Below are 24,388 nucleotides of genomic sequence, written 5' to 3' on the forward strand. Positions count from 1 at the left end.
TCGGGCTGCTCGCGCCGCGGATCCTCAGCCGTGAAAGCCAGCGCAGCTGGCCGCGGCTTGTCTCAACATTCCAATCGGTATCTTCCAGCATCTCACTGACTCGCTTGCAGCACGTTTGCCCTGCAAAAGGTAGTTTTCTGGCTTTAACTGGTGATCAAATTCACGTTACTGGGCCATGTACTGGCTGTACGTGGTCGCTACTCGCCCCTACAGCTGTGCGTATTATTGTGCTACTTCAGGATCGAAGCTGCCCGACGGATTAACGGCGAGGGTCGGTGTGCCGGCCAGCCTTGTGCGTTTTACACAATTTCCCACATCCTGCTACGTGAATACCGTGCTGATAACCAAGTCTCAGCTTCAGCTTCAGCACACGATTCGAAAACATTTACAAAATTTCCGATTACTTACATAAGAATAGCACTACAATGATGTACACGTGTAATACGTCCCAGAGGATACCGAGGTGGTGACAGGAAGGGTATCCGGCCGCCCCTTAAATTAACTATGCCAAATCCGTTCAAAACTGTGCCAACTGCGGTGATGCGGGACAGAAGCAGAAGAAAAGTAAATTCAACTTAATTGACTTCTAGACTTTTATGGTAGTTATTGTTTCAACTAATTTGTTTTCACTAATGTGATTGTACAGTTGTGTATTTCCTCTCCTGTGTATGCATACTGAGTTACTTTTATTTACGTTCAAGTTCAACTGCCAGACCCCACACCGTTTGTGACTCCCCTGCAGATCTTCGTGCAAATCTGCAGTCTTCTGGAAGGTCTTCGGGACAACGGTTAATAGGGGACACTCCCCCACCCCTGGAATCTGGAGTACAGAATTTTTATTCATATATTTATTGGATAACCATCAACTATCTGGAATATAGTAAGTTTTTTGTGTCACCGACACACATTAGTTCTCGTGGCATGACATTTCTCAAAAGTGAGACTGATTTGAGGTTGGCTTAATAAGTCTGGTAAATTTCTATGAAAGAATGGAAAATTTTTTGTTGCTCCTCCATGGTTGGTAAGCTTGATTATTCCAAGAATCGTATAAAGAATTTCAACAATGACAGCGTATACTTCATTGTTGACAGCCATCTGAATTGGTCAGTACGTTGTCTGCGATTGGAAATAGAGAAAACTGAGTTTCGTGCTGATTAAATATTTTCCATTTGAAGGGTTTGGAATGCCGCACAAATCAAAACAGAAATGGATGAAGCTCACGCGGACTGTGCAACGTCATTGAAGATAATTTATGTCTGGATTAGTGAATTTAAACGTGGTCGCGCAAGCACCAAAGACGAAGCCCACTCCGTCTGTCCATCCAATTGCAATTACCACAAAGGAAACCACGGACAGTCCACGATATGGTACCGCAAGCACCCGAATAAAATTTTGTGAAATGGCTGAGACTGTAGTCATCTCATCGGAGCGAGTGCATAATATTCTGCACGGAGAACAGGCACGGAGAAACTAATTGCGAGGTGGGTGCCGCGATTGCTCACAGTCGACCAAAAGTGCATCAGCCACAACGTATCAACACATGTCTAGCGATGATTAATCGCAATCCGCAAGGCGCTTTGCGCCGATTTATGGCTGTTGATGAAACCTGGATCCATCTTTACACACCAGATTCAAAACGCCAGTCGAGACAATGGGTAATGGCTGGCGAAAGAGCACCGACGAAGGCAAGGAACATTTTGTCAGCTAGTAATACGATGGACATTGTTATTTGGGATTCCCAATGAATAAGCCTCATAGATTACTTGGAAAGAGGCAAAACCATAACTGGACCCTATTATGCTTCATTGTTGGATCGTCCGAAACCTACGTTGGCTAAAAGAAGTACCAAGGCTGGCATGTAAAAAATGCTCTTTCACCAGTATGGTGCACAATCTCACACATCAGCGATAACGATGATGCAAGTGCATGATTTGGTCTTTGAATTCATTCCTAATCCACCCTATTCACGAGACGTATCCCCAAGTGACTTCTTTCTGGTCGCTGACTTGAAACTCTGGCTTGTAGTGAAAAAAATTTTATCAAATGAGGAAGTGATAGTTGCAGTCAACGAGTATTTCGCTGAGTTTGACAGAACTTATTTTTCCTACGGGATGAAAAAGCTAAAGGATCACTGGACCAAGTGTATATCCTTCAAGGGAGACTGTCGAGAAGTAAGGTGAGTTACTTACGAAACAAGTAATTTGCTTGCCTTTTTACCACACTGAACAAACCATCCTATTTCAGACATGGCAGTTTTTGTAGTCATACCCTCCCCTCTGGAAAAATTTCTGCGGACACCCATGGGGGTGAGATGGGGGTGGGGGAGAGGGAGAAATACGAGGTACCATCGGAAGTACCATCAGCCAGACTTCGTAACATGATTTAAGTAGTATAAATGTAGCTGTACATGACAAGGAAGGACTGCAGGTAACTGCCGGGTTCGAAAACGCCGATGTTTAACATTCTGCGGAGACTGCACTAAACGATGCAAAAGGTCTGCAAATCCTAACAACTTGACCACCGAAAATATTCAGACACTAGATGATTACAGGGCAGTTCCCGGTCATTCACTTATACTATGGATTGGTAAATGAATGTCATCTGTCTTTACAGTGAAAACGAACTACTTCTAATCTCACCACTTCTCCCCTGCAGCACTCCTTAAACAGTACTAGAGTTATGTTACCACCATTTTTTTTTTTAAAAATTATTTTATAGTACTGTACTTCATATTGTGGTGCTAGGGATGTCATATCTCAAGTGTAATTTTTCCTAGGTGGAAAGTGTAAAATCATTAGGATGATACAACAGTGCATGGATGGCTCCCAGGCAGCTGTGAAGTTCAAAGGATCCATAACCCCCACCTTTCCAATTAAAACAGGCTTACGACAGGGAGACGCTCCTTAATGTGTCCTCTTCAACATTGCATTAAAGTGGTTCGGGAGAGTAATTTCTATCTATACAATGGTCCCCAATTCGAACACAGTGAAGTAAAACTCCTGGCTTATGCAGATGATATAGTGTTGCTGAGTGAAAATGAAGAAGAACTGAAAGACATGTACAGATCTCTCAGTCACAGTGCCAGCAAAATGGGGATGGGGCTTTTGATTAACCAAGAGAAAACCGAATATATGGACATAGGTCGAGTCATAAACCCAAATCCTTACTTGAAATTGACCAGCATTCTAAATTCACGAAAGTTCTCCAGTTTAAGTACCTTGGTTCACGTTTCAACAGTAAAAATATCATAACAATGGATATAAATGAAAAAATAGCCTCAGGGTCAAGATGTCTGTACTCACTAAGTAATCCACTAAAAAGAAAAGTTTTGTCAATCAGCACAAAGATGAAGATATACAACACTATCATCTGCCTCGTAGTACTGTACGATTCAGAAAGCTGGACAGTTACAGAGAATGAAAGAGAAAAAACGGAATGTTTTCGAAAGAAAAGTAATGAGAAAAATCCGGGGACCTGTATCGGAGAAAGGTGTATAGATAATTCGGAAGAACAATGATATTTATCAGTTAATGAAGCAACCAACTATCATCCAGAAATTAGAAAGCAGGAGACTGCAATGTGCTGGACATGTGGCTAGAATGGAAAGCAACAGAAACCATTTGAAGGAACTCTCCAGGCAACAAGACCAATGGGCCGACCCCGTAAAACAAGGTGGAAAGGTGACAGAGAAGGGCATCGCAGCATTAGGAATTTGCACATTGTGGAGAGAGGCTGCGAAAGATAGTCATCTTTTTATATCTACGTTTAACTGAAATGTATTCAGTTCAGAAATATTACCTCCTTCCCACCCCTAACCTCACTCCCACCTCTAGAAACGCCACGAATGCCCTAGTCCCACTTTTTTTTCCGAACTGTAAGTAATATTTTTCCTAAATTTGGTTGAAATTTCTCCAGGCGTTCCAGAGTTATGTTTTACATGTAACTCCTTCCTATCACTAACGCACTCCAACAGTTAAATGGTATCGGAACTGCCACCACTGAGCCGAACAACTCCTAAAGTAATGGGGTCGACTAGCGTTGTTCTCTATTATTTTTAATGGTTGCTTCTGTCAGATTCCCACCTCATTGCTAAGGATGCTACGGGATTACCTGAGGAGTTTGTGTTCAAAATGTGTGTGAATTCCTAAGGGACCCAACTGCTGAGGTCGTCGGTCCCTAGACTTACACGCTACTTGAACTAAGGCCAACACACCCAGGGAGGACTCGAACCTCCGGCGGGAGCGGCCGCGCAGCACGTGGCATGGCGGCTCAGAGCGCGGCACAGTTTATTCCTACAGGTCGTAAGTCATATAATTACCAAGTCTGCTTGAAATTGCTTCAGGCGTTCCAGGAGATACGCGTTGTTTTATTTGACTGCAACAATGATGCTCAGTTACTGTAATCAGTCAAAACCGTAGAATAACTGTAAGTACGCCTAGGATGCTTTACAGATAAACGGTCACATAGAGGTTTGTTCTACGTCTTCGACTTATCTATACTACAGAATCAGTTCAGCAGATGGCGGGTGTTTCTTGTCTCAGCGAAATCATCCGGGAGATACCACGTGTCGTCTTCACCTACGCGGGAAGCTCGCGAAAGCATCACATCCGGGCGCTGGGGCACAAGGAGCAAAAGTGCACCGAGAACGACTTGAGTCGGTTCCCCTTTCGGTCACCGAGATCCAGTTTTCCGTCGAGTTCCCAGACAGGACGCGTGCTATTTCCTGCCGTGTCCAAGGTTTTTTGCGACCTACTGAGCTCGCCGTCGACGACGAGACAATTAAGCTTGGTCCTCCTGCTTTCTTAGTCGTAAGAGACGATAGATATAACATCGCTGATGTTTCCGTACGACCTTTACGCGTTGCCAATGGCAATAGCTTGACACCTGCCACGCGGGCAACTTTTGGTCATACACATGTCTCGACGAAGTCTTCAATAGCAAACAGTCTCGTGGAATAGTCCCGACTGCAAACCTGAATCCCATCAAGTCTATTTGGCGCGCTTTCTGGAGGCATGTTGCTGTTCACAGTCCTTCTCCCAGCCCCCTGCCACTACGAGACCAGCTTCACCAGACTAGCATCATCGACTTCCTACGGAATGACGGTGTAAGAGGCAAACGCGTCAAGTTTTCGGCCGGCACAGAGAAGGCATTGATATCCATGTAGCTAAATTTAGTTTTGTTATGATGGTACATGTTGCACAGGGACGTAAGTAGTATCTACAGCGACACGACTACTATGAAATTCAAAAGATAAGTGTTTGGCAGAAGATTTATAGGACCACTTTCTAATTACTTCTCCAATATTCAGCTTTCGAAAGAATGTCGGGAAAATTAAAACGCTTCCGTGAGAGCTCTGACTTCAGTTATTTTCATTACGACCATCATTTCTCCTTGTGGACGTGGAAGTCAAGAAAATATTTAGCATCCGGAAGAGAAAGTTAGTGACAGATTCGCGAAAACATTTCACTGCGTCGATAAACGCCTTTGTTTTAATGATTCCCATGCCAACTCGCTATCAAATCCCACGTTCGCGATAAAACGAGCTGCCCTTCTTTGAACTTTTTGGATATCCTACGTTAATCCTATCTAATAAGGATCCAGTACTGTGCAGCAGTAGTCCTTATTAGAAGGCGAGCCCTGGCAGTCCAAATGCACCATGAAAAAATACTCCTGAAGAGGACGAACAAAGGTAGTGCAAGCAGTTCTTTAGCAGATTTCTGCATCTTCTACGTATTCTGCCAATACAACGTAGTCTTTAGTTTGCTATCGCGAAAACATTTTCTACGTGATACTTCCAGTTTAAGCTGTGTGTAGTGGTATTTATTTGAATCGACAACCTTTACATTTAGTTGATTTGCCTCAGAGTTCTTGACTTCTCCGTGATGCATGAAAGTCACTGTATTAGGTAAGTCACTTTCGTACGATTCCTTCGAGAACAGTGCACGACTGGAACACCCGGCTTAGGCCCGAGTAGAAACGACCCTCGTTTTAATCGTAGAGTCGAGAGGACGCCATTAAGGCTACTGAAACCAGTTACAGGCGGCCACCACACAGCCTGCCGCGCAGATGTGAGCGCACGTCTTCACTGCACGCCCATCAGGTGGTCGCCTTAAATAATTCAACGCACGGCGCGGTCGAACGGTAGGGGGTGCAGCCTTCGCCACACACGACTCACATTCCGATTGAGTGTCTGAAGCACCGTAACCGAAGACAGCGGCAAAATACACACGTTTCTGCAACAGACTGTCCACATTTATTGTAAGTCAGGGGATAAAATGATGATGAACCGTGCACAGATGGTTAGACATGCGTGTCATAAAACACGGCAGTTCTGTTAAACAGAGACGTTCTGGAAAAGAAAAGGAATCGGATGTTTCAGAACCCAGTGAGAAGTGGGATATAATTTAGATTGTGGGAAAACAAACCTACCCAGCACTAGTAATGTCACTGCTGCTTGTCTGGCCCCACAGTTAATTCAACGAAAGTCTGGATGTTAATAGATTTCCGTCTCTTTGAAGTGTGAGGTAATTTCAAAAAGTAACTTCCACGTTACTAGTGAATCCTGCACTGTCGAGCTGAGTAGTAGTGAGGATGAGTAATTCACAAGCTTTCAAATGACGTGATGAATTCCGGAATCGACGAGTACTGACACATCGGACTAAATACTGGAAACGCGCTGCAAGCTCCGCAGTTCCGCGAAGTCTGCTACCTCGATAAAGTGTTTGTCTTTGGGAGGCGACACTGGTCTAACGAAAAGCGACACCGCTTCTCGCTAAACAGGAGCAACAGAGCAGCGGGTAACCGCGTACCGCCTCGTCGACTCCCTGAGCCGCTTCTCCCCTGAACCGCGCCGTCGGCGGCAAATAGGATTACACGCACGATTGATCAGCAAGTACTGAAGGCGGCTCATCTGTTACCAATGTCAGGCTTTCTGTTCCGCATCCAGGAAGTTAACAGCAACCTGTACAAAACCGCTGGCGGCGGAAGGTAGTGACGCAAGTGATTAGAGTTTACTATAGCTTCAGGTGGTAGCTGTTTAAGTCGCCCGTGAAATGATTGCAAAACTACAGGGAATATATCTGTTGTTCAAAATAAGAAACACCAATAGTCACTGTGAAAACGATATCTTGACCTGTGATAAATTATTATGGGCGAACATTCTAAATGCATAAATAAAAGTATGTTACTGCAATAAAGAAACAATCTCACAGCACAATTACTACTGACGCAAACAATACGGCAAGACAGTGGAAACGATTTATACAGAATAGTAATTGGTCTGGAGACATCTAGTCTTACTTGCAGACGTTACTGTGCTCTTAATATTACCGCAACTCTTCTCGACAAATAAAAAGCACAATCAGACAACCTCGCACAATGATCTGGAGCATCTACATCTGTACTCCGCAAACCGCGTTGACCCTTTCGCTATACTTTTTTTCTTTTTTTGTGAAAGACATTATTAATGTATCGCTATTTTAATTAATGTCGTAGTCAGAAGTAACAAAAAGGGAAAAAAATATTTCCTGCCGTTTCGTTTACCAACGCAGAGAAGGTTGGCAAATGTGTGTCCCACTGGTATTTTTGACGTAGGCAGTAATATGTGGTAAATCCTCACTATTCTTTAATAACCTGTCGTTGGACAGCTACGTCCAACTGGTAGCGACAGAGGTAAGGTAGGTGGCGGAGGTTATGTCTGACATTACTATCATTTCCAAGTCTTTCCATTCACGGATGGTGCTTGGGAAGGGCGGCTTGTCTCCGTATGACCTTTAACTTCTCTTGTTTTGGCGTCACGGTCATTTCAACAGATCTATGTGGGAGGTAGTAATTTGTCGATTGACTTTTGTGAAAACGTACGCTTTGGCAATAATGGCCCCTCCGTGATGCACAACGCCCCTCTTATACCGTCTGTCTCTGTAGTTTGACAAGCATCTTTGTGAAATTCTCACGTTTACTAAACTTACATTTCGTTAGTATTCTTCCAATGAATCTCGCCCCCGGCATTTTTGCCATATTTTATATAGTCATTCCACAAGTCACTCTTGACGGATACTTTCAGGTTACGGTCGTTAGTGTTTCCGGTGATTTGTCACCAATGGTGTAATTGAACAGTAATGGGTCTCGCGTTAATTTATGCGCAATGTGCTGCATTTATTTACGTTGGGGCTCAACTGCAAGTCTCTGCACGAAGCATCGGCACTGTGCAGTTGTTCCTGCATTTCACTAGAATTTTCTGGCGTTGTAACTGTCTCCTCTAGAACGTTATCATCCCTAAATTGTGCCACCGAGTTTCCGACATACCGACCACATTCATGTGTATCGTGAACAGAAACGGCCCAATGCTCTTTGAGTACCGTGTACCGTTTCCTATGGCCCTCTAGCTCTCACAGCGCGATTCCTGTAGGTTTCTTGTCCTGTAGGTTTCTTGTGTTAATGATAGACTATTTTTCAGGTGCTCCTTTTGCGCGGAGTCTGGTTGGAATCACGCAGCAAGCGCAGAATCATTAGAAGTACCTGAAGTTAACAAGAGAAGTCTTCAAAATTTTAACAGTGCTGAAATATAATGACTTCAGTACAAAATTAGGATCGTAGGAACAATACACAACAAAAATAACAAATATACAGGCGCGAGATGGAGGAAAAAAATATTTGCTATTATCAAAGAAATATAGAAGAATACAATTTTGCTACCTTAGGTCAGTGAGTGATGTTTCTTCAAAACATTATAAGCAAAATGTCTGTGGAGTTTATACAAATAGCAACTTGAAGCAATTTACCATTCCTGAAATTATGAGGTAATGCCAGCAATTGCAGATATTCGATCTGTGAGTTACAAACTAGCACACAAACTTCATCTCTCTCCGAGGTTTTGTTGTTATTACTTATGACAGTACAGAATCACAGTTCTCATCGCTAACGATTTGTGTGAAACATGCGAATGTCATACTGCGTGTAACTTTCAGCCTCTAGTCATTGTCTCCATATCTGTTTGAAATGGAAAGGTAAGGGTGAAATAAAACCTCTTCACGTCACTACTTGTTGCTGATCTGTTCTTCAGTCCGAAGACTGGTCTGATGCAGCTCTCCACACAGGTCGATGTTATGCAAGCCTCTCCATCTCTGAGTAGCCACCGCAATCTACATCCGTTTGGAGCTGCTTATTGTATTCAGGACCTGATTTCCCTCCACAATTTTTACCTCCCCCCCCCCCCTCCTCGTCTACTACCAAACAATTCATTGATACCTCAGGATGTGTCCTATCAACAGATCTCTCCTTTTAATCAGGTTGCAGCACAACTTTTTTTCCAGATTACATTCAGTATTTCCTCATTACTTATTGAATGTACCCAATTAATTTTCATCATTTTTCTTTAACACCAACTTTCGAAAGGTTCTATTCTCTTCTCGTCTGGTTTGGTTTGGTTATCGGCCACATTTCACTTCCATACAAGTTTACGCTCCGGACAAATACCTTCAAAAAGACTTCCTAATACGTCACTAGAAGGCCTCTTATGTTCCTATTCATGTTCTTCGGCAGTCGTCTACGAAAATTTGCACAAACACTTACCTTCGCAATTAACTTTTGTTTCATTATCTAGAAATCTATGAATATACGACTGTCCGTTTGTTATACGCTCTCCTCATATGTGGCAAGGAGCTGAAAGTCAGTTAAAATAACAAAGATGAAAAATGATAATGCTTTGGGGTCAAGCGCCCCAATAGTGGAGGAAACATTAGCTTCTAGGAACCGTTTTCTGACACAAAAAAGAGATAAATACGATTACTTCTCAACAACTGTGGAGAAGCTTGGCACCGCCCTGTCAGTCAACAGTACAAACCGTTTGGTCCGGGTCAGAAGGTCATCGGGTCAATGGCGTGTGCACCCGGAACTCTGGGTCGCGTTCTTGTTTTATCGAGCAGTTCCAGATTATTGCTATAACGTATCCGCCTCTGTCCGGTCCAAGACCAGACCCTTCGTGTGTAACACCGCCGTACGCCGGGATGTCAGAGTCCACTGTGGGTGTTTTTACAGCAGACAATGCGCTTCTGTCTATCCAACATTACATCAGTACCGACAGCAACTAATTTTAATCTAGAGATGCGTAAATTGCACATCACTGGACAAAATCAATCGTTGTACCTGTCTTTAAGGAGGGTAAAAGGGTGCTCTGGGAAAATTATGGAAGAATAACACTACTGTTCCACTGCGTGGATATCTATGAAAAGATAATTTTACAGAATAATAGGAAAAGATAGAAACGCAAATAAGAGAAGAAGAAGACGTATTTCCACATGGAAGATCAACTACAGATGCCATATTTACTTCCAGACAGGTTGTAGAAAAGAAAAGGGAATTTGGGAAAGACATCTTAGTTGCATTCATAGATAGAAAAAAGGTTTATGGCACTATTAGAAAGGAAGAGATAAGGCAAGTTCTAAATAAACTGGAATTGTCATAATGAATGCAATTGAGAAGTAGATATATGTAGAATAAGAGCCTGAATCGTGTTATTATAGAGGGCAAAAAATGAGAATGGTTTATAGCGGACAGAGGGATCCAGCAAGGTAAGGGTGCTCTTAGCAATGCTTTTTAATATAGTCATGGACAACATCCTGGGAAAGTTCGCCAAGAGTCAGCAGGAGACCATAAGGAAATCATAGCACACGTAGGTAATATTATTTGGGAAGAAAATGATCAGAAATTGGAAGAACAATTACATACCTTGCAGAGAGTAATTGATGAAGCAGGCATGGAAATTTGTGGTAAGCTCTTATGGGACCAAACTGCTGAGGTCATCGGTCTCTAAGCCAACACACTACTTAAACTAACTTAAGCTAAGGACAACACACACACCCATGCCCGAGGGTGGACTCTAAACTCAGAGGGGGGGGGGGAGGAGGAAGGGGGGAGGAGGAAGGGGGGGAGGAGGAGGGGGAGCCGCACGGACCTTTGCAAGGCGCCCTTACACCGCACGGCTGCTCCGCGAGGCGAAACAACAGAAAATTGTTCGAAATTTTATAGTTGTGTATCGGACATAATTAGAAATTGGAAAATACTTGCCAAAGCAAATATTGTGGTATAAAAGTCATATTATCTGCCAATTTTGACCTATGGATCAGGATGTTGGAGTTGCACAAAGAATGGTTGGGACACATTAAAGAATGGGAAAGACCTATAAGAAAATCCCCAGAATGGGAAGAATCTGGACGAATACCAAATGGAAGACCACGAATAAGATGTAGAGACCAGATGAAGGATGATGTGAAACTAAGTGGACTGCACGGGGAGTAGTAGTTGTTAAATGAGTGATCGTGGGAAAGAGTGGAAGCTTGCAACACACTCTGAACGACCAGCTTAAGCAGAGAAGTTTTAGGAGGAAGAAGGGGGGGGAGGAGGAGAAAGCACACGCAAGCACTGATACCATAGACCCCTTTTGCCTGAAGAGTGAGACAGAGAGGAGGGTGGGGGGGAGAAGAGGAATGGCGGAATACAGATCAAATTACAAGGGGAAAATATGACGGGACGAGAGGGATACTAAAGAAGCAATGACGTTACGATCGATGAAACAAGCTCCCCTACTCAAAAGCCTCGTATTTCTCTTTCAATGACATGTCGAGCGGGTGTTTCTGCTCCAAGACACTACCCCAGTTCGTTCTACGCAAGACAGAATTAGATATGTTACTTCTTTGGGCCATCAGATTTTGCCCCTCCCTACGTAATGTCCTCACATGGCATTCAGTCTCCGCCCTCTTTCCTCGTATCAAGCAACCATGCGTGGCATTATTTGCAGAACGAGATGATTTTGGACGTGAAACGTTTGAAAATGCTGACCCCTACAACAAAGTTCTCCGCCACGTCATTTATCGATGGGAAAAATGTGTCGCGTTTCAGTGTGGACACGTATGGGACGATTAACACCGTCGCTCAGTTTCATGCTCGCAAAGATTTTTTTCCCCCCTCGAGGTGATAATCAAAACTTCATGACTACCCCTCGTGCTCAGCAACGAGAAAGGATCTCTAACACGAATGCGACTTAAATATAAGTCGGATATTTACAACACCGCCCAATGCTACGCGAAGGTGCTGCTCACATTGCACAGACGTCAGCTTTAGTGGTAAAAGGGCCCAGTGGACAGCCCGTCAAAAACTGAACACACCAGGTATGAAAACAGGAAGGTGTGCTGAGCCGTGAAACTAACGGTCCAAGCTCAACAAGTGCAAAATTGGGAGCAGAGGATTAACGACGGCGTCGCGGTTACGTGGTCACGGTGCGAAGCGCGCGAGCCTTGTTCAAATCTCCCTCATGGCCTTTATTTAATTTTTTGTCCCTGTTCGCCGTATTCAAATTTGTGTGTGTGACGTCGTGTAACGACCATTCGCAACACCGAGGTGTAATAAGATAGGGACCTATAAGGACAGTAAATTCTGCACAACTACTCTATTAGCAGCCGAAAGGAAGTGGCTCTGAATGGGAACCGCAAACGTTCGATGGCAAGGCTACAAGTCAACCGAATCCTCGACCGGAAAACACGTCTGGCGTGTGCCATACACGACATTAGTGGGAATACATGTGTCATAGCAATCACTTATCCACCCACCTAATTTGTACGCCTGGTAAGTGAGTGAGGTGTCCCTCCTTGCCCGATATAGGTATTCGTATGAATGTCAATGTGATCACTCCCAAGGAAATAATGTAAACGTAATAGTTTGTCACATAAGCTGCAAAAAATTTACGCAACAGTTTCACAATCTCACAGTTTGTGTGTGCTCCGTCAAGACATACCTTCTGAAGTTTTTAAAGTAGCGTTCCGTTTTGGAACTTTTGAATCTTTAATTCCTTCGCTGTTAACACCTGTTGATTTGTTGTTTTCATTTCTGTGAGACGCCTATATGGTAACCCTTTGCTCTCACTATTCATCGCATTTACTTGCGACGGTAATGTATTCTTATCACATGAATTATATTGTTACCAATGTATAGTACGACAATTGCCAAGACTATAAAAAGAAACCGCTTAACCAGGACGCCATCGGTGTTGAACTCAATGTTGCACTCGTTAAGGTTGGACCCCGTTCACAGTTTCTATTTAGCTTTTTTTTCTCATAGTTCATTACACCTTCTTCCAGTTTACATGCTGGTATTCAGTTTTTGGCGGGCTATCCTCTGGACCGCCTTACCACTAAATCTAAGGCGGTTGGGGGGGGGGGGGGGGGGAGGGATGCGATGAGGAGGTTCCCTTGTGAGATGCTTACGCGTCCTATTTATTTTCCTTTTAGTCACACGCAAACTTGCGCGTGATGCCTGGTCGTAACGCCTGCAACAAGCGCAACTGACAGGAACGGCGGCGAGTGTGCACAACGCGAGACGGCAACAGGCGCGCTTTGCTGGCGAAATTTTATCGCCCTGAGGCACACGCGACCAAAGCAACAGGCACGCACAGCGTTCTTGCGCGAACAGTCTGTAACTCTTTACGAGCAACAGTAATCACAAGAGAGTTAATGTGTCAAATATTAGACGTTAAACGTGCAAACGTGAACAAGATTTGAAATTACGTTTAAATTTTGTTGGAAGTTGCAAAGTGCTCTCATTATCAAACACTGAATGAGAACACACCGCGTAACCTGCGCTCCATCGCAAGCAAAGGCTAGTTTTTCACGCATCTCAATGTTAATGACATCATATCTCCTGAACTGTGTGTTGTGCCATGACGTAATTTTGCAGGTATTGGTATACGTGGAAAATCTGTTGCGGAGGTAGTGGTAAAGAAATAACAAATAAAGAAACGTCATTCTTGGTTTCCAGTCTTACTACATGAACAACGAAAATGCAATAAGCGATAAACTTTTTTCGGTTGGGGTGGAGGGGGGGGGTGGGGGGGGGGGCGAGTGGGGGAGGTTGTCAGCGAGAAAAAGTTTCGTAATGGTTTGAATTCATGTGTAAGATTTATTGAAAGTCTCAAGTGCTAGAGGAATAAGTTAGTTACGCTGCCTGAAGACATAGAGACAAGTTTCTAAGTTGATACTTGTCTTACTGAGTAGAGTATGACAGCATTTTAGTTTTTTAAATTCGGCCATTAATTTTAAGAAATGCCGATGAATCAAATTTTTGTTGCCCCCGAAGCCGTTAGACAAGCAGCCTGTACCACGAAGCACGAAGCGGCAGATGCCGACCGACTACACAGATTATAACTGCTTTTCTTTTTTCCCTCAGAAACAGCTTCCGCCAGCTAAAACTCGGTGCACGGGTTGGAGAGAGACGTTCGGGCACTGCGCGCTGCAGCCGCCGGCCGCCTGCCACCATTTGTCGTTTCGCCGACGCCCCCACACTGAACGTTTTTGATTGCAGTCTGCGCCCAACAGACGGGCCAGGCGCTGCGGCGACATTTAAGCCGCTTGCGCTGGGCTATTTTCATACTCAGTTTGACTTTCAAAGGCTAGCGAAGGGCACTCGAGAACAACGCTCTGATGCAACGAACGATACCACATCGCGCCACAGAAATATCTTTTGCGTGAAACACTTCATGTAATGAATAGACTCGCAGTATTAATCAGCTCAAGATGATGATGGTGAGGACACTGGTATGGGCGCACGACAACCAGACCTTAAGCAACTATACTAAAATCTCTTACGTCGAGAACGTGGTTAATAGTACTAAATGTATTTTGTGATAAGGGACTAAAAAAGGCTAGACAAAGTTTTAAAAGATTTAAAATACTCGAGACCTAAAATACAAGCCAGGCCTCCACTTCAATATGCGTCTTCCTTCTCGTCAAAGGAAGTCTGTACTCAGTTACAACGTGGTGTGTAGCGATCAGTAGGCCACAAACACCCCACAATGGCGGATCCTACCGCCAGAGCATGCATCCACGCTTTATGTGCACACTTATTTCTTGTAAGAGCTAAGCATACATAAATTCGTCATGAATAATCCATCACAACTTGAGAAGGGCAGTAATGTACATACCTACAACGATGGACGGAAAAATGACTTTATTACTAGTCGTTGGAGCCATCAGTGGCTCTGAAGAGTTCAATATGTAGCAATAAAAATTTTTTGATCATTTGCCCAATAACGTAAAATACCTGACAGGTGGCGAAGCAAGTTTTAAATCTAATTTAAAATCATTTCTCCTCGACATCTCTTTCTTTTCCATTCACGGATTTCTACTTAAAAACTATTAGCCAATTCCACGTAATTTCGATAAAAGAATCGTTCATATGACATATGGACCGTGTCACTAACTCGTTTTCGGAGGCAAAGTCACGGGGAATGGATACCGTCGGAGTGACAGGGTATCGAGGCGCGCCACACATTGATTCAGTATCCACACTCCACATATCCCAATATCAGCCACAATATAGCTCTAGCTGAACAGAAAGATGGTAGACTCCAAGGAAGTCGCACACAGTGTCACAGATTTGCTTGCAGACCTTTTCGGCTGCTAACACTGCTTGTTCGTTTCCCCTGATTCTCTGGTACCCATCAAAACAATGTTTCCCCTGCTCAACTCATCCTCTCATTATATGCTCTAAGCACATTGCTTGCAGAAATGGCCCTTGCAGATTAGTTTTGAGGCCTATGTGGTTAATACAGTACACTACAATACTTTCCTCTATCTTCTTACCTTACACCGTATGTGGGTACTTCAATGCAATGCTACGCCATATTGCCTAACGGCCGACGGCCAAAATGGGAAATACGGCTAGGTATTAAATTAGCGATACCAATTAAAAATAATAAAGGATTTTTATTGCTCTATGACATCAGCTGAAACACTGAGTTTGAGAAAACGGCGAAGAAATATGGCTAAACGCAAGAGACGGCAACAAGGGATGAAAACTACTGCAAGGGGGTGGGGGGGGGGGGGGGGGGGGCAGTCAAACAGTTTCTCACGACATGCAAGTCCGGCTACTTCACCATTTCAAGCCGGAAAGCATGACGTGACTGTTCTAATCCTGAGGATGGTAGCTTTAGCTCCGAAATATGTATCGGACATAAAAATCTATAAACCAAAACACAGCGGTCGACAAATTTTTATTTTTTAAATATAGCTTATATATATATATATATATATATATATATATATATATATATATATATCACTCACAGTCTCTGCGTACCACGTCAAATCATTATCGATTAGTTGAAATTCAGAACTTAGTAACTGATTAAATGTGTCGTGTGTGAAATTGTGTAACAGCAGAGCAATTTCGCTTGTTGACGTACGTTCCTACCATTATTTGTAAGCCCACAATAAGAGTGGGGGAAAGTAACTTTTATAAACCGTTTTCCGTTAAATCATCATACTATGCCGCTCTCCTCTTTTCCTTCGAGTACTCAGTTCATACACGAAGATTTTTACGCCTGAAAAGTGTCGCAACTACAGATGAGGTTCCAGCCTCAATATTGCTTTACAAATCGACATTTCACCAAAGAGTTACGAGCAATTACATGCATTGAAAAGTAAAATGCCCATTATTATTAAATGTGGCTTAAAATAAAAATTACCAATTAGAGTTTTAGAAATGCCCTAGATTTAACCGTAAATAGGTTGTGCGATTCTATTACTGATGCAATCTTCGCAATCTTTCCGAAGATTGTTTTCATAAATATACGACAAAACTGTCCGTAATTCAATGCAGCCAAGGAACGTACAATACGGCTATGCGCTTACACTACGCTGATGTGCTTCGTGTGTTATTGAATGCATAGCTCAGACTCAACCTATGCCTAGAAAATTTCATTACCTAAGTCACCTTCTCTTCTAAAAAACGGATGTAAATTCCAATTAACGGTAATGACTAAAATTAATTAAAAACGAGTGACGATTTTCGAGGATACAATTTCACTCATATGTTTATTGAAGGATGGATGTTAACGTCGGTTACTTCGCCCAAAAAGAAATTATGAAACCCACTAACAACGAAAATAATGCTTCAGTGGATGTGCGACTAAATTTTCGAAGAGAAACGAACGTATACAATACTGAATCGTTATTATGGCAACAATATTGAAGAAGAAAGCCTTTACACGCAAGATAAACGCTAAAACGAACGTATACAATACTGTCATTAAAGCAATAATATTTGCAACATAAAGCCTTTACTCACAAAACAAGCGACCATCAAACTATCCAAAAATAAATTGTTATTGCGGACAAATATCAAATATAGGAGGGTCACTGCAGAAGAAATGCACACTATTTTTTTTAATCCATCTTTTATTCTACATGTTTGAAAGTTTTACAGTGTGTAGATACATCCTTTAGGAACAATACTTTCATTTCTCCACTCTCAACATCCTGGGAACCCACCTGGCACAAACCTTTTTTAAGGCCAACACTTTCAGTACTCTGCATACACTTCCTTCCCCTATCCCAACGTAACGTGACAGTTCGTTCACTGTGATGCGTCTGTCAGCAGTCACCAGTTCGTTAACTCTCTGCACATTGTCTGGAGTGTGTGCAGTACGAGGCCTGCCGCTGCGAGGACCATCCTCAGTAGGATTGCCGTGACCGCTTTCATCACGTAACCTGCTTGCCCACCGACTAACTGTACTGCGATGGACAGCAGCATCTCCAAATACATTTCTCAACCTCTTGTGGATGTTTCCCACTGTCTCGTTTTCACAGCACAGGAATTCTATGACAGCACGTTGCTTCTGACGAACGTCAAGTGTAGCAGCCGTCTTGAAGACATGCTGTGACGGCGCCACTCACGGGAACAGGTCGAACTAAGTTTGAAAACAAGCGGGAAGGATGTATCTACACACTGTAAAACTTTCACACATGCAGAATGAAAACTGTATTTTTACAAAAATTGTGTGCATTTCTTTTGGAGTGACCCTAGTACAAGATGTTTCAAAGTGTTTTCTACAAATGCCTAGTGGTGATAGACCACGTCATCGGGAACAAATTCTGTTATAGACAAAATGTTTGGCGACACTTCCCAGGGACTCTATACGTTGTTTAAAACTATCCACGAAGCGTATTCGCAATAACGAATAGGGGCAACCATCAGCTATGTAGTGGAATGACGGCGATGAAAATTTGTGCCGGAAAGGGATTCGAACCCGGATTTCCCGCTTATCGCGATCGCTCGCCTTACTATTTGGCTATCCGTGCACGCCTCACTGCCAGAGCCAAACTTCTACCTGTCGTCACAATCGTGTGTCTAGAGCCTGTACTCGTACAGCCGTTACGCAAGGTTGTAAGAAGCCTACCACCTCATCCGTATCTATCACGGTCAAATTTCTTTCTCAAACCAGCTGTGTTGGTATAACCACAGCGACCGGACCAACGTTAACGCTGCACAGCTTAAAGCATGCACCTTACTTTCAAGGAACTAAAAACGGGACCGTGTGCCTACCGGTACATGCCCTATCAAAATCACTAAGCTTGCCATTAAAAATCTTCACATTGCGTTCCAATAGACATGATGAGGATACGACAGAAGACATTGACTCCACAGAACTAATAGATTTATTGTCTCTAGCACTAGGCACGGAACGCGTTTCTAACGTTTCTGTGCACACCTATTGCGCTTATTTCGGCTTATTATTTTTCTGAGGTAACCATTGCTTCTACCGATCTTTGCTAATGACTCGCTTCTAATATTGATGAGTTCTCAATCCTGTGGACGAACACTGCATTATTTAACGGATTTATCGAACTTCTCACGATAGTCCAAGTAGCGGCTGGCGCCAAACTGAGCTTCTCGATCACTGGGGGCTTCCCCTGGCAGAAGTGGTACTGTGCTAGGCCGCTGTATGTCAGGCAAAGACATCGATACTCAAGGATTAACTTTATCTGCAACCTTACGAGGTACAGGAACTGCATCGACTAAAGCCGTTACGAAATACATGAAATGAACTCTGTAATGGAATGCAGGAAATGAAAATGTGTGCCTAACCGGGTCTCAAACCCGGGTTTCTCGATTACAGCGAGTAGTCGCTTCATATGCCGTCAACCACGTGCCTACGACCTGTACTCTTACATCCATTATGTATATTACTGCACAGAGGGGACATCTTACTTGCAAGTCGCTTTCGCTGTGTCGGCGGATAAATACGATATTGAAGTGCCTGTGTTATTACGATGCTGTGTTCCTTCGGATATGCACCCATGTGTCATTCCGAATTACGACGCAACGTATTCATGTCCGAAGGAACATTGCAGCGTAAATCGGAATAATACGGGCACTGGAATATCGTATAGTTTTGAGGATGGTTATGCCCCTGTGAGAAAGTAGGGCGCAGGTACGGTAGTTTTCGGCGTTCGTATGCAATGTGTGTTGCCTATCATCCAGTCACTGAACTGCATAACAAGGAGGTAGGCTGAGCAAAATTGAAGTTATTAATTTGCTTGCATAATATCTTTCTCCGCTTAGAGACACTCATTCTTACTTTTTTGTTGTTGTTGAAAATCACTATCAGTTTACTTGGGTAGGTACACATGGTTATTTGACCCTGACAGCTCGGTGAAATCCCTATCCTCCCAAGGGCGGCAAATACTAAAGAATGCCTAGCGAACATTTTCTCTCGAATAAAAATTGTTTCTCATGGCGTGATCCATCAAACGCACACGTTTGTCACAAACACAAAGAAACACCCTGCACAAGAAATCAGGTTTAACCAAGCTTGGTACTGTCGCCTTTACAGCGTACGAATTGCAGATAAAAAAGAAAAACCATTAAACCTGCCCCGTCACGTGCAAAAGTAATATTTCTGAAAGATTCTATTCCACGCTTAAACGACACTGAAATCAACGGAATCGATGTCTCACTCATTGGTACTACGTAAAGTCTTTACGACTTCAATCACAATTATAACAGAGCGACCAGCAACTACAGATACCAACATGGTGGCCACTAGAGAATTATAAAAACCAATACCTGAGTAGCGGTAAAGGACTACTCGGAGAGTTGGAGAATAAAGGGCGCAGAATTCTGGTATCCAATTAAGAACGGTGTTCCAACAAAAACGTTTGCTGTGAAGTAGTAATACTCACAGAGACAATCCGTAAGAGACGGTCATATGATGACCTGACGGAAACTGGCTGACTAAAAACATATATTAGAAGTTTTCAATACAAAATAGAAATGCCACAGTTCACAACCACCAAGACGTCAAACATCAGAAACCAATTCCCACGATGTTTTCGACAGAGGTCTCTTTCGGAATAAAGAAGTGACGAACGGGATAAATCCAAAGGAACAAGCATAAAAAAGTCTACGTACCCTGTGGACTAACAATCGCAAACAAATCCTCTCAAAAAGACTAAAGAATTTAGGCGCGGAAGAAATAGAAGCAAATGCTGAGTCAACCCTATTAACGTGGACCGAGTTGTCCCAATGAAAAAACAATAGTAATAATGAACAAAAACATTCCATGAAGACTTTTTTTGTTGACTTGATCAGCTACGGCGTACCAAATATTTGCCACCGGCACTTGTTTTCATGGGCACCCATATTTACTACACCGACAAACTCGTTAAGATCATCTGACTGGTGTTTTTCACTGGCTCTTTCAACAGCCTCGAAAACGCCTGACCAACTTTCACTAACGCAAATGTGTCAATGGTACGATCGTCTCACTGTTTCGTATAATACAAAGCAACCACACTCTTGGGGAAAGCCTATCTTTGCAAGCTGGATTTTTAAAGGATTATATATAATCGCACGTTATCGCCATCTTTCTTATCGTGCTTTATCGTCTGCTTTATCGTCTGCTTTTCTCCACCAGTCGAAAAAATATCTTCCCAGTTACTATCGAAATATCGTATGACATGCTTTCAATTTCCCGCAATAAATCCTACGTTTTCAGTATTAACTTAGGCCTTTCAGATATGCCATTACGTGCAGGGGGCTGTGTACTGTACGTTGAACGAACAAGTAAATGAACCACTTAACTGCAAAGAACAACTCTGTCAATTGTTTAATCGTAGAATCTTCGCGTATCTTACAGGCACATACCTCTATGGGAGGCGTGGGGAACAGTAGCATTCAATAAAAAAAAAAAGGCAAATTTTTACTGAATATTTTGTCGCAGGCAAAAAGTAGTAGTCCATTGCTTTGCTCAGAAACTCTTTTTGGTCGTCATCGTGACATGAAACGCTTATTGTTGGAACAATTACACGAAGGTACAGAAATTAAAATAAAAAGAGATTATATTGAATGTTAGGTGTCCCAGAAGGTTCATTATCTGAATCCACCATAACTCAAGCTAGTGGTTTTTTATCTTTTGGTGAATGCTTCGTCGACCAGAAAGCAACACTACATCAGACTTTCCTACTTGTACCTACCAGTTGGTTTTCAACTGCAATACCATGTCCCGTATAAAAGAAGCGCCCCCCCCCCCTCCCCCCCAAAAAAAAACAACAACAATAGAACTCGAACTTCCAAGTGACTTACGATTTTGTGGCGACTGCCTAGGAGGGGAGAACCACAAAGCTCCCATAAATAATCAACGATACGTAAGATGCATTTTAACATAGCCACCGTTAAATCAATTCGTCGACCACCACTGAAACTAAATGCACAAAAACCAAACATGCACTGAGTTCTGCGTGGTCTTCGTTAGCTCGACGAGGATGAAGCGGTTTATGTATGGTGTAATGGATGTACACGAAATAGTACGTTTTCTATATACATATATTCAGAAATGGTCACAGCCACACATTCAGATTTGTAACTCTTGTGCAGCTCAGAAACATTGCCAACGCAAAGGTGAATGCCCGATCTCTACTGCATCGTGTCAAGCTCCCTTTTACCTCTACTCAAGATGCCAATACAGTTGGCGTTTAACGTGACGTAGTTTTACATTACATGCTTCACCAGATCGAGGAATTACAGGAAACAATTTTATGCACGTTGGAACACGTCGGAAAGGAGCTGTGATCCGTAAACACTTCTGAGAAAACATCTCGCAGAGAAATGAATATGGCTTCAAGGACCAATCGCCTGGTGACGATGTTCTCTCGATGTCAGCGTATTCGACTTATCTCGTTGAGGTCACATCAAGTTTTTACATGATAATACTACACACAAGTATATGGGTAACAATGTCTATTCTTGTTGAGGATAATCTATGCAAACATTTTTATGAGGTTGTATACATTACGCATGTTACTATTTGAATTAATTATATCTTAATGCACTGCACTGTTAAAGGAATGCACCCATCTGTTCCTAATTCACGACGGTCTGCGTAGAAAATTTGCACTGACCAACTCATTCTAAGAGCACATAGAAGTTTAACTATGGTTTGTGATTAGCGAAGATATTTGGTACTGCTGTAAAGATGGAGATGTACAAAATGGCTCACCGTTTTGGTCTTGTCATGGTATGACAACGGTACGAACGGAATACTGATAACCTACAGTTTAAAGCAAAAAACAAATAATTATCACAATGGGAGTGCACCGATTACAAAAAAAAGGTATAACAGATTCACTCTCAAGGTGATTCATGCATCAATCGTAAGTACTGACACTATTTCTGAGAAGGGAAGTATTCAATTGAGGCATTAAACAGTAATGCACTGAAAATCTCACTGTTCACATCTTTAGAAATGCACAAGTAATTTTGTATTATGATAGCTTTGAATGCAACAAATTTAGTTTTTGTCCACAGTTAGTTAATTTTCAATAAAATACTTTAATTTAAAGATAACGATTTTTAAAGTTGCGTTTTGAAAGTAAGTACATTGGAATTTAGTGTGTAGTGTTATATGAGATGTATCAGTATATAGTTGTGTACTTCTGCTTTAACGCTAACTTTATAGTTTATATTAACTATATAGTTAATTTCAGGCAGAAACCATTTGTGTTTGCATTTCGTCAAATTACAAATTCTTATTAAGCTTAACCTAAAGCACAACGTAACATAAGCAAGTGCTGTAAAGCCAATAAAAATTATAACAGTAATTACCCGTAGGCCGTTACAAAGCATTGTTATGGATCAAATACCTTCTGCGGAAAGGTTTTTATTTCGATAATGCGTAAGTCAAGTTATTTAAAGGTGATAATTTGGTAACAGTACAGGATGAATCGCATTTGTATTTTAAGAGTTATACGAAGAGAATACTGTGTAGATTTCGGAATGTGAAGCAGCTTTAGGTCAATATCATATGATATATTCAAAAGTTGGCTGAGTTGGAACACGTTAAGTGCATCACACCAAATTCTCACAATCCGCATTAATTTGGGTTGCTTAAACGCCACTTGAACGATAACACTTATTATTGAATATTAAGGCATTTTTCTTTCCCTGCGGAATGTTGACTGGAGAGTGGATTTTCATGCAGGGGATAAGAGTCGCATTAAACACGATAATCTGTCATCGAATAAACAGGCGGCCATTACAAGGTGGTGAACCGCCGGCTTAACAGCTGCTATCAGCTGGTCGCCGGGTAAACAAGTTGTCGCAAATAACAGTAGCGCTGGTCTAGAACTGTGTCGCAAGCGGTTGCCTGGCGTTATGCCAGGCCCACAACCAAACGCAGCCTATCGCCCTTCCCGGCAACTGAAGGACGTTCGCAAAGCAAATGTTCTGGAACATGCTTAATTCGTTATTTTGATGCGTGCTCAAGTTGCTACAACAATTGGCAAATTGTAATGATCACGTGGCAAGGAGTTTCGGTAGAAAATTTTCTGTAGTAGTTGCTATTTTGTCGTTTTCGCGAGTTGTTATGCCTCCGGAAAATGTTTTGGTACTGGGAAACGTTAGTCTTATGGCAGTCGGTTTATTTCGCCAGGAATTACAAGAGGAGACTGGATGTTATGTCGACTCCATCTAATGCCTCAAGAGAAAAGCTCACATATTTGGAGATCCAGAGCGACACTTCAAAGAACTGACTGACAATACTGTATGTCTGAATGTGGTTCCATGACTGCTTTGTGTAGTCTTGTAAAGTATATTGCCTTGTTTGCGTTCTGTAGACACGACGGCGGTCCAACTAGAAGATCTTGAAGGCAGGGCCGGCCGCTGTGACCGAGAGGTTCTAGGTGCTTCAGTCTGGAACCGCGCGAACGCTACGGTCGCAGGTTCGAATCCTACCTCGGGCATGGATGTGTGTAATGTCCTTAGGTTACTTAGGTTTAAGTAGTTCTACGTTCTAGGGGCCTGATGACCACAGATGTTAAGTCCCATAGTGTTCAGAGCAACTTTTTTTAAGACACGAATGTCAGACCAGTAAGCTTCAAATGTTTTGTGATTTCTGTGGACTAACTAAACTTGTGTAACCTTTTTGATTGCGCAAGAAAGAGTTTATAATTCAAAAATCTGACTAGCGTATGGGAAGTGGTGTATTGTGAAGGGTAGAAGACCAACTCAAAAACATTTTTGCTATCATGGATCTGCCACCACCTCTGAAGATTTGAGAAAG

General features: G+C 42.6%; 1 protein-coding gene across 10 annotated transcripts in view; it reads right to left on the reverse strand.

Moving 5' to 3' along the window:
- LOC126285003 (fructose-bisphosphate aldolase-like) overlaps positions 1–24,388 on the reverse strand; it is a 152,118-nt gene that overhangs the window by 70,614 nt on the left and 57,116 nt on the right. The window lies entirely within an intron of this gene.

Source organism: Schistocerca gregaria, chromosome 8 (assembly GCF_023897955.1).
Source record: "Schistocerca gregaria isolate iqSchGreg1 chromosome 8, iqSchGreg1.2, whole genome shotgun sequence".
NCBI classification, from domain to species: domain Eukaryota; kingdom Metazoa; phylum Arthropoda; class Insecta; order Orthoptera; family Acrididae; genus Schistocerca; species Schistocerca gregaria.